Source organism: Phoca vitulina, unplaced genomic scaffold (assembly GCF_004348235.1).
Source record: "Phoca vitulina isolate PV1807 unplaced genomic scaffold, GSC_HSeal_1.0 scaffold2, whole genome shotgun sequence".
Taxonomy (NCBI): Eukaryota; Metazoa; Chordata; class Mammalia; order Carnivora; family Phocidae; genus Phoca; species Phoca vitulina.
Window position 1 is genome coordinate 48221792 of NW_022589705.1, and position 11100 is coordinate 48232891.

General features: G+C 42.3%; 1 protein-coding gene across 2 annotated transcripts in view; it reads right to left on the reverse strand.

Moving 5' to 3' along the window:
• The window catches only part of PDE4B (phosphodiesterase 4B), a 522167-nt gene extending 511612 nt beyond the window's left edge, over window positions 1-10555 (reverse strand). The window contains exon 1 of one of the 2 annotated variants that reach the window (XM_032426911.1): window positions 10427-10555. The gene's annotated coding sequence lies outside the window, so the exon portion shown is untranslated. Of the gene's footprint in view, window positions 1-9833; window positions 10045-10426 lie in introns of those variants that run through there. The other variant, XM_032426902.1, reaches the window with a different exon arrangement.
• Window positions 10556-11100: the final 545 nt, after the last annotated feature.

Below are 11100 nucleotides of genomic sequence, written 5' to 3' on the forward strand. Positions count from 1 at the left end.
AAACATGGATGTGGTTTTCTTCTCCCCCTTGAAAAGTACCCAGTAAATGCATCAAATGGCACTAAACGCTTTCTTCTTTTAACCCCTAACATTTCATGTGGGTGAAATTTGGTTTAAATGACTACCAGAACAGCCCTACTAGAGCAAAGGAGAATTATCTCCAAAGGGCAATGTTTCTCCATACAGTAAGAGGGTGACAGCAGACGGGAGCAGATGAAGGATCTTTCCAAGGAATCTTGAGGTGTGTGCATTTGTGTGTAGGAGGAGAAAGCAAGTATTGTGGGCTGAGTTGCCTGTTTGTATTTCCCACAGTCTGTTTTAACACCTGCTGGTCCTGTTATATCCTTCTCACCTACTGGCTCTCTAGAACCTGCCGGAAAACAAATTCCTCACCACACCAATGCGCTGTGCCCAGGACAACTGCCAGGATCCACAAGCTCTGAAGGGTAAGTCTGACTATAAAATGAGGCATTATCCCTATGTCTTTTCCCCAGCAAAGATCATCCACAGATATTACATGGTTCAAGACAAAAAAAAAAAAACACAGTATCTAGTGGTCTTCCCCAGCAGTTCACAAACTCTCAATACCACATGCCAATTTTTGAGTGTGTGTTCATTTTTCTGGATAGTCAGTCCATATGTCCATCAGATTTTCAAACATGCCTATTTTTTTGAAGAGTACCATTATGCCATCCCAACTTATTTAGTGTTTTTTCTCCTCATTAGAAAAGGGAATGAGAAATCATGTTTCAATATATAATTTTACTTTCCTTCTAAAGTCTTCTAAGTCTTCTAAAAAAGGAAGTGATTTTGATTTCTTAAAGAAAACAAAATTAGGAAATACTAAGAATTCAAAATAAATAAGCTGCCATTATGGAACTGAAGGAACTTAGGTTCCCTTATTTTCAAGGTATCGGTGTCCTTAAATATAAAACAATACAGCTGAAATAGGTAATCTCTAAGTTCACTTTCAGTTCTGAAAATGCCAGTATTCTATGAGTCAGCACTATGGTATAAACCAGGACAGCCAAAGACAGAATCTTGGTATCTTTTCCTTAATCCACTTTAAATATCACCAAGTTGCTTGTGCAAATAATGTCATTTGTTTTCTCTATGGTTTAAAGTATCCATCTGATAAAGGATTTTTTTTAGTATTTCCCAGAGGCGGCAAAAGAAAAAAGGTACTAATATTTTTCATATGCGATAAAACAACTTGGAGAAAAATGTTCGATAGAGAAAATATCACATACATAGATTTTTGTCTTAGATCCCACTGACAGCATTGACTTAACATTTAATTATCCAATTACAGTAATATTAATTAACCTAATTTGAATTTAAGTAAATTTAAGGGGAGGCTTAGTCTATGTCTCTCTCACAAACACATATTACAGGAAAACACAGTCAAATGAGTATTTTCAACTATATTACGTGGCTAATGAGTCAACCTGGTATTTTTTAAAAGGCATAGACTTCTGGTCCACACAAGATGGCAGGCACTCACCTCTCCCAGCCTCTCTCTACTTAGCACAACTATAAACACTGGATTTAACCCAAGAAGCAATCAAAGGAGGACTCCAAACACTGAAAAGAGGAGGTGGGCTGGTTAGTCACCCCAGACCACAGAAATAACAGAGCCTTAGGACTCCCGATCCCACTGCAGGTTACCTGGGCCCAGAGTCTCCCAACTCCAACTTGGCAGTGGATGATATAGGTGGGCTCATTCCTCCCCTGCATCTAACTGGAGGTCCAGCCAACACCACCAGATGGCCTCACAGCACTGGCAGGGGGAATCCCGCCACAACAAGCTCCTGGCTGGGGAGTGCTTTTTATCCCTGCAGGCCAAAAAAATCCCTTCCCTTACCTAGAGGCACCAGCAGGCCTGGCCTGAGGAGGCTCCTTCCACCCCCCTCCAGTGGTATCAGCAGGGTTCAGTGGGAGCCCAGAGTCACCTGACAAACCAAACAGACTAAAACAGCCAGTAAAGCCCCTGGAAATCAAATTGTCATTGAAACCACAGCCCACAAATGTAATCCAGGACCTGTGTGCTAAACCTAAACAGGGTGACTGCTAAAATGAAGATGTAAACAAGACCTGAGTCTCCTAACATGCTAGCCAACATGTCGAGGATATATCACAACATGAATGAGAAAAGCCAATCAACTGACACCAACACTAAAGTGAATCAGATATTATAGGTATCTGGTAAGAATTTTAAACCATCCATTATAAAAATACTTCAACAAGCAAAGTCAGATTCTCTGGAAATATATGAAAAAAATACAGAAAATCTCAACAAAGATGTGTAAGTTCTTAAAAAACAAAATGGCAATGGCAATTATAGAACAAAACATAAAACAACCAAAATAAAAACACTCAATGACTCTATAGTAGAGGTGACAGAGGATAGAATCAGTGACCTTGAGAATAGCTCAATAGAATTTATCAAATCTGAAGAACAGAAAGAAAGTAAACAGAAAAAAAAAGATGAAGAGAACCTCAGAGTCCTGTGGGACAATAAGAAAAGATCCCACATTCCTATCATTAGAGAACCAGAAGGAAATGAGAAAGACAGTGGAGCTGAAAGAATATTTTTAAAAAATGCCAATAAACTTCCCAAATTTGGTGAAAGACAAAAGCATATCGATTTAAGAAGCTAATCAAACCCCAAAGAGAACAAACCCAAAGAAATCCATGCCAAGACACATCATTACTAAACTTCTAAAAACTAAAGATAAAGAAAATAATAATAAAACCAGCCTGAGAGAAAGAGCTCATTGCCTTTACTGGGGCATCAATTCAAATGACAATGATTTTCTCATCAGAAACCATAGAAGCCTGAAGGAGGGGCACATTTTTCAAGTGCTGAAAGAAAAAAACTGTCAACCACAAATTCCTTCCCAGTATCAGTTCCCTAAATCATTTCATATTCAGTGATTGAAACAAAAAAATGTAACAGTGTTTTATATTCAAAACAACAGCATTTAAAATGAATTGAGTGTAAAAAGACATAAATATATATAGTAAGAGCCAACATGACCACTAAGAAAACTCTACAAAGAGATACACTCAAAAACACTATAAATAAATCAAAATAGAATCCTGTAAAAAGTTCAAGTAACTCACAGGATGGCAAGAAAAGAGAAATAAAGGAAGAAGAAACAAACAGAAAATATAGTAAAATGGCAGACAAACTCCAACATAATACAGAAAACTGAATCACTCATACATTGCTGGTAGGAATGTAAAATGGTACACCCACTCTGGAAAATAATTTGGCAATTTCTTATCCAACTACATAGGACTCAACAATCACACCCTTGGGCATTTATCCCAGAGAAATGAAAACTTATATTCACACAAAACCTATACACAAATGTGCATAGCAGCCTTAAGTCATAATAGCCCCAAACTGGAAACGGCGCAAATGTCCTTCCATGGATGAGTGGAATATTACGCAGCAATAAAAAGGAACAATGGCTGATAACACACAACTTGGATGCATCTCTGGGGAATTACAGTGATTGAGAAAAGAAACTATCTTCAAGGCCATATTATCTATGATTCCATGTATTTTTCTTATTTTGTTTTTTGAAGTGACAAAATTATAGAGATGGAGAACAGATTAGTGGTTGTTAGGGGTTAGAAATGGGGCCAGGGAGCGAGAGGGAGGCAGAGGTAGCTCTAAAAGGGGCAGCATAAGGGATCCTTGTGGTGATGGGAAAGTTCTGTATCTTGACTGTGGTACAGGAACCTACACGTATGATAAAATTACACAGAACTAACACACACACTCAAATGAGTATAACACTGGTGAAACCTGAGTAAGATCTATAGATTCTGTTAATGTCAATTTCCTGGTTGTGTGATTGTATCATGGTTTTTCAAAATGTTACTCTTGAGAAAAATGGAGTGACAGGTACACAGGATCTCTCTGTATATTTCCTACAACTGCATGTCAATCTATAACCAGCTCAAATTTTTAAAATTAATTTTTAAAATGGAGTGAAAGTTGTGGGGAAGCAGGTTTTTCTCGTAGTCTCAAAGTAAGGAAGACAAAACAGGAGGAAGTTGGTAGGTATGACCTTCCAAGCAGTCTCACTCAGTAATGGGACAAACAGACCTTCCTGCTGGGATGCAACAGGAAGTACACATCACCCAAGTGGGAGTGTTCTTGCCAAAAATGGTTAACCTGAACCTCACCAAGGGAGTAAACCACTAGACAAATCCAGACTGTGAGACACTCTGTAAGACATCTTTCTTGGACTCAACACAAATGTTAATGTTACAGGAAAGAAAGAGAGAAAGAGAGAGAGGAAGAGAGGAAGAAGGGGGGGAGGGAGAAATAGAAAGAAAAGCTAGTATAGTTAAGTTTTTAAAAATAATGTGAAAAAATGAATAAAAAATAAAAATAGTGTGAAAAGATTGTGGGGGGAAAAAAGAAAATGATTGAAGAGTCAATTCTCAATGTGCATACAGTCACAGATGGATGTCTTATTCTACTAGCATGGCCGACTGAGTGAGTGTGGATCAAACTCCCTTCTGCTACAAACACATAGATACTTCGGTTTTTAAAAGACCAGGATAATTGAATAGGTTAAATAGTTAAGCTTGAAGAGAGGAAAAAAGAAGAAGAAAGGTAATCTGCAGATAACAGAACAGAAAGGAAACAAATATCAGAAAAGCAGGCACGTACATTGGCACCACAGCAATCCTAAGTGATACAGAGCTTAGACACGGGCATTAATGCCAAGAGGCTGAAGATGTCATGTGTGTCCAGGGACAAGCAACTTAGTTTGGGGCCCATGAAAGGAAGGTAACTAGAGCCAAGACCTTTGCTTAAAGAAGAACTCTGAAGAAGTTGACCCCTTAGTTTAAGGACTAGAAGACTGGCCGAGGAAGTAGCAAGAAAATTTGTCTCTCCCTGGAGCTCTGGATAGAAGGAAGAGTATTCTTTGGATTAAATCCCTAACCCCCCCCCCCCCAACACACACAGCTTGAATCTAGATCACCTGCATGGCACAGGAATCTCACGCCAGGAAATTAATGTAAAAGCTGATCCTCTGGATGTTCACTAGACTTAATGTGGTGATCATTTTGCAATATATACAAGTATTGAATCATTATGTTGTACACCTGAATATACAATGTTATATGTCAATTACACTTCAACAAATGTTTTTTTAAAGCTGACCCTGGACCAGCAAAACCCCTGAGCTATTCTACGAAGATAAACACAATATCTCTCTATAGGGAAACTTTCAAAAACTGGGAAAAATAAAACTACTATGAAAAAAAAAAAAAGTAAAAACCTGGCTGAGATGAGCTCATAATCCCAGTAACAAACCATATGAGGAAAAGATCCGTTTATAGTGGATATGTGGTTTTAGAAGAAACAGCAGAAGAATTTCAAGTAAGAGAACAATCTGAGACTATAAAATAGTACAGGTGTGGGGCACCTGGGTGGCTCAGTCGTTGAGCGTCTGCCTTCGGCTCGGGTCATGATCCCAGGGTCCTGGGATCGAGCCCCGCATCGGGCTCTCTGCTCAGCGGGAAGCCTGCTTCTCCCTCTCCCACTCCCCCTGCTTGTGTTCCCTCTCTCGCTGTGTCTCTCTCTGTCAAATAAATGAATAAAATCTTTAAAAAAAATAAATAAATAAAATAAAATAAAATAAAATAAAATAGTACAGGTGTAACTATTAAGGAGATAAAGTAAGGACAAAATTCATAATAAAATGATAGAAAACCTAGGGGAAAAACAGGTAGATATGAAAAGGTATCAATTAGCACTTCTAGAAAAGAAACAATAAATCATAGCTCAGTGGAGCTACAACTTAAATAAAAGATAAGGCATAAATATGAAGAATTGGTTAGCTGGAAAACAGTCCTGAAGAATTACCCCAATGACTCTTAAAAATATTTTCTAACTGAAAAAATACATATATACAGAGGTTAATAGACATGACGAATAAAACAAGAAGGTCCAACATATATCTAATAAGAATTACAGAGGAAAGAATAGAGAGAATTGAGGCAAGATAACATATGATGAGACATGCCACAAATGTGTAATAATTCAAGAAATTTAAGAATCACCTGATTAGATCATAGGAAGACCCAAGGAGAAAAAGTAAAAACAAACCCACATCTGGGCATACCATAATAAAACTGCAGAACACCAAAGACAAAGAGGAATCTTAAAAGCAGCCAAGAAACAATCTCTGATTATTAACAACAGAGGCTGGAAGACAATATCTTCAAAGTGGAAAGAAAAATGATTGTCAGGGCACCTGGGTGGCTCAGTCGCTAAGTGCCTGCCTTTGGCTCAGGTCATGATCCAGGGTCCTGGGATCAAGCCCTGCATCGAGCCCCATATCGGGCTCCCTGCTCGGCGGGAAGCCAGCTTCTCCCTCTCACTCTCCCTGCTTGTGTTCTCACTCTCGCTGTGTCTCTCTCTGTCAAATAAATAAATTTTTAAAAATCTTTAAAAAAAAAAAGAAAAAGAATTGTCAACTTAGAATTCTGCTCCCAAATAATCTATTATTCAAGTGTTAGGATAAAATACAGTTTCAAACAAACAAACAAAATAGATGAAGAGATATTTATCATTTGCATATGCTTGCCAAAGAACTACTTCCATAAGAAGGAATTTTAATCCAGAAGGAAGGAAAGGGATGCAAGAAACTCTAGTGAGCACAGAAAATATGGATATGTTTAAATAAACATTGACTATGAAAACAATCCAACAACAACAAAAAACTTAATTACATAAAATGACACAGTGCATGTGAAAAATGTGGGGGAACTATTATGCCACAAAATATTATGAAATACAGAGTATGATCAGAATTATAACTTAATAAGGCCCTTATACTATGCAAAAAGAGAGTAGATATTTTGATTCATTTCATCTCAAAATCTGAATGTTAAAAACAAAACATGCCTACTAAAGGAACAGAAATGGGATATATAATGTTGAAATCATTAGATGGAAAAGAGACTAAAGACACTGCAGATCCAATAAAAGGAAAGAATGAGAAAAGGAGGTACAGAAGGGCAGCAGATATATAGAAATGTTTCCAATGAGAAGTGGCACTACATTTTAAAAGATAAAAGATTAAAACTGGCAAAACGAATGCGCATGGAGATGTCGTTACAGGCTGGCTTCCCCAAGGAAGCCCACTCAGAGACAAGGTGGGTATACAATTGTATTAAGGACCGCCTTGCTATCAACATCTAAGAATGGGGAAAGAAGCAGAAATGGGAAATGCCAAGCTGCAATGCAAATCCCGTAGGGAGTTCCAGAGCTAGAACGGTCCTTCAGAGTTGTCTGGAGTTGGGCTGAGATGACCAGGCCTTTATACTCCCACATGGATCAGCCACTGGGTGTGAGCTGCCCGGGAAAAAGACATGACCTTGGACAAAGATGCTTTCTACAACTCAAGCAATCCCCTTTCAGGACCCTTGCAGACTATCTGTTGACAGCACTCTCAGAAGCTGGGGCAACAAGCTCTTCCTTCAAGAGGGATTTGGCACATCAATGTCTGCCATATCACCATAAGGTGACCCCAAAAACCAGTGCTCAAAGAAACCCATATGTCATGTAACCAACAACAACCTCACACCTTCTACAAACTCTGCTCCTCAGATTTTTCTGAAAGGAGCGATGAATTTTTATGCCATAATAATGAAAGGTAAATCCAAATTACTAACCCCTAAATCTTTCTAACTGAAGACTACATCATGTACCTCTTGCTCCCTAACCAAAGTCAGCCAAATAAGATATTAAGAGCAACATGGGACTCTTTATTCCTTCATAATTTTAAATCTTCAGTTTATAAACCAAAATGAAAATGTCATTTCTGTGTGTAATATTTTTATGAAACATGAATCCTTACTTGTGCATACCATCATTATTAAATACCTATCTCCAGACAGGTAAAGGACACCAAGATCAGAAAACTATATATGATTGATTTCTTATTCCTCAAACCAAAACCAATGCCATTCAAAAGAAATTAGCAGGCCCAAGTACCCCCTAGAGAAATTTAAGATAATTCATCTTTGCAAAATATGTCAAATTAGAAATTAAAGCAGATTGACTGAGTGGAAAAAACTATATAAGTAGACAAAATGCAAAATTGTTTAGCTCACAATCATAATAAGGAATATAGAGAGATGATACATATATAGATAGCTTCAATGTGTCAATCATGCCATTACAACAATTCCAGTCTCTTTAACAATTTTACTTATTTTTTGTAGTTGGCATGCTGTTGCTTAAAAAGAAAAAGAACAGAAACAGCCAGCAAATATGTTACTAGCCAAGTCCTGTAAGTATTGATTGGAAGAGTTGATCAAACCACTTTGATGCCTAAGACACGTGTTGATAGTAAGGGTTTCTCTGTTGGGATACCAGAAGGTAAATGAAGTGCCCTCAGAAGGAAGTGCAGCTGAATTTTCTTCTACCTGAAGTGAAATCATTTGCCTTATCTATCTTTTTGTCAATTCATGTACAGATATATTCCAGACTCCTGCCTATACCTCAGGCCTAGGTAAAAACACTTTGAAGTCCCCAAATTGTTTTTGTTTTTATGAAAATTATTGGCATAACAACCAGCTTTTAGTAAAAGGAAAGAGGGGTACATTGATGATCCACTAAAAAACCCAGCATCAATACTTTTTCTTTTAATTTAATGTGACTTTTATTCTTACACTGTAGCCCAAGGCTTTCAAATAGCTGGGAATCTCTGAATTTAAAAGATGGATGTATTCAAAGAACAGTTATAGCTCATACAGATCTAAGAAACAGAATGCATAGATTTACCATTGCTGTTTAATAGCACCATGTACATGTGATGTAAACATAATGTAAATGTAATATAATTTTAGGTGAGAGTCTCAAAGTATTTCTTAAAAATTACCCCAGGCCTGTGTGTATATTATATATGTATATTACACTATATATAATACATTATATGTTATTTATATACAAATATTTTCACCTTTAAAATGAACCACAACGTAATTAAGAGCTATTCCTCTGCGCTCTCTTCTTTATACTTGCTTTAAATCTATTGACTACAGTGGGTTTGTATTTTGTTTGAAGCACGGCACATGGCGGGGGGGGGGGGGGGGGGGGGGGGGGGGGGGGTCTGTGATAAAGGGCAGGAAGAAAGCAAAAGAGGTACATGGAAAAGGAGGGATAGCAGGAAGGAAAGGGAGGAGAACCCGAGACACACACACACCTACACACACACACGTAGCTCACAAAGGGCCAGGCCTTGAATACATCCCAGCACCCCCTCCCCAACCCCTCCCCAAACATGAGACAGGGCTTCCCAAAAGTTCCTGGCAGAGCCTTCCTTGTGCTGTGGCTTAGGTGCGTCCCACTTGGTGCCCCAGACACCGGGACGCACAGGACCTTCCTGGGGACGCAGCCCCAGCAAACTCTTGGTACTTCAGGCTCCCTCCTGCGCCCGCCGCCCGCAGTCAATCACTGGGCACCGCGCGCCAGTCCACCCACTCCTAGGCGAATCCTTCTGCCTCTCTCCATCCTCCCTTAAGCTCTCTTCCCCTGCCCAGGGGTTTGCCAAGAGGTTCAAAGGCGGAGGCAGAGGCAGAGAAGGAGGGAGCGAAGAGGGAGGGCCGGTTGGCGGATTTCCTACAACGGGCACCAACGATGCCGTCAAGGCGACCACTCTGGCGCGGCCCCATACCCTCTTCGCCCCCCATTGGCCCACAGCACCCCACACTCTCCATTTCGGCTTCGCTGTTTGATTGAAGTAAGGCAAGGAGGAAAATAAACCCGCAGCCTCCTGGGCAGCCCTTACCTCAGGCTGCCCTCGCGGAAGCCGCCCTCCTCCTGTCCGAGCCGCCGCTGGTGCACCGCCGCGGCCCCGCCCGGCTCGGCTCGTCCGTGCAGTGCGCTCCCCAGGGCACAAGAGCCGGCGGGGGACGTTCGCGCGCCGCTCGCGTGCAGCCCAGCCGGCGACTAGGAGCCCGCAGCCGCCGAGGCGGGGCCGGGAGCCCCGGAAAGGGGCGCACGAGCCGGGGGCGGCTGCAGAGCGCGCGCGCGGACCGGCCAGCCGCCCGGCGTGGAACACCCCGGCCGGGGCGGTGCAGACGGCCGCGAAGCGCCCAAGCTTCCGTCTCCTCCTCTGCCCCCCCAAACCCCCTCTCTGTACCCCCACTAACACACCCCCCCTTCCAGGAGACAGCTCGCGGGTGGCACTTGTTCTGCCGCGCTGCGCTCTTCCGCCCGGTGCGGGGAATAACAATGTGATCGCATTGCACGGACTAGATGCTAGTAGTAGGTTGTAACTGCTGAGGCCACCACCTGTCAATTCTAGGAGCAAGGCGCACGGTCCCCAGCGGGCTGGCCTTTCCCCGATTCCCTACCCGCTTCTTTTCCTCCCCCACCTACCTCGCCAACCTCCCGCAGTACTCTGCTGCATGATACTAAGGGAGTTTTGCAAAATAACCCTCACTCCCAGCCAGGAGCTCACGGCATCTCCCTTCCCACCAGAGCTGAAGGATTACGCACAGCCCTGCGTGCCTATCCAAAGCCGGATGCCGAAGATCCCGGTTTGAACCCCACATTCGCCGGCCCCCCCGCCCCCATTCATAATCCCAGCGGCCGTCTGCCACTACACACCCTCCCCCTGCCGCCCGCGCTCGCTGCGATTCGCCGTCCCTGGAACGTGTCAGTCACTCTCTCTTCATCTGCCATGAATACAGTACTAGAAGCCCCGCAGCGACGGGTTGCACAAAAGGGGATGGGGAGCGGAGCACTCGGAGCTTGCGGTGGTGGGGCGGGGGGGTGGGGGGAGTCGGGGGGGAGGCAAGAGAGCAAGCGGGGCAAATTACATGGAAGGAGCCGGTGTGAGGGTGAGAACCCGCTGCTCTCCTGTTGCACAAAGGAGCTCCAGAGTGGATAAACACGGTGCTACGGAACCGGTGGGTCAGCTCACCTCCAAGGAGGCGCTCTGCCAAGGCACCCTAGGAGTGGGCCCCACAACTTGGGCACTTGTAATGACCTAGCAACAGGCACCCGGGAGCTTGACTACCCCAGCTTGACAGAGCACAGTGGGGTGGGGG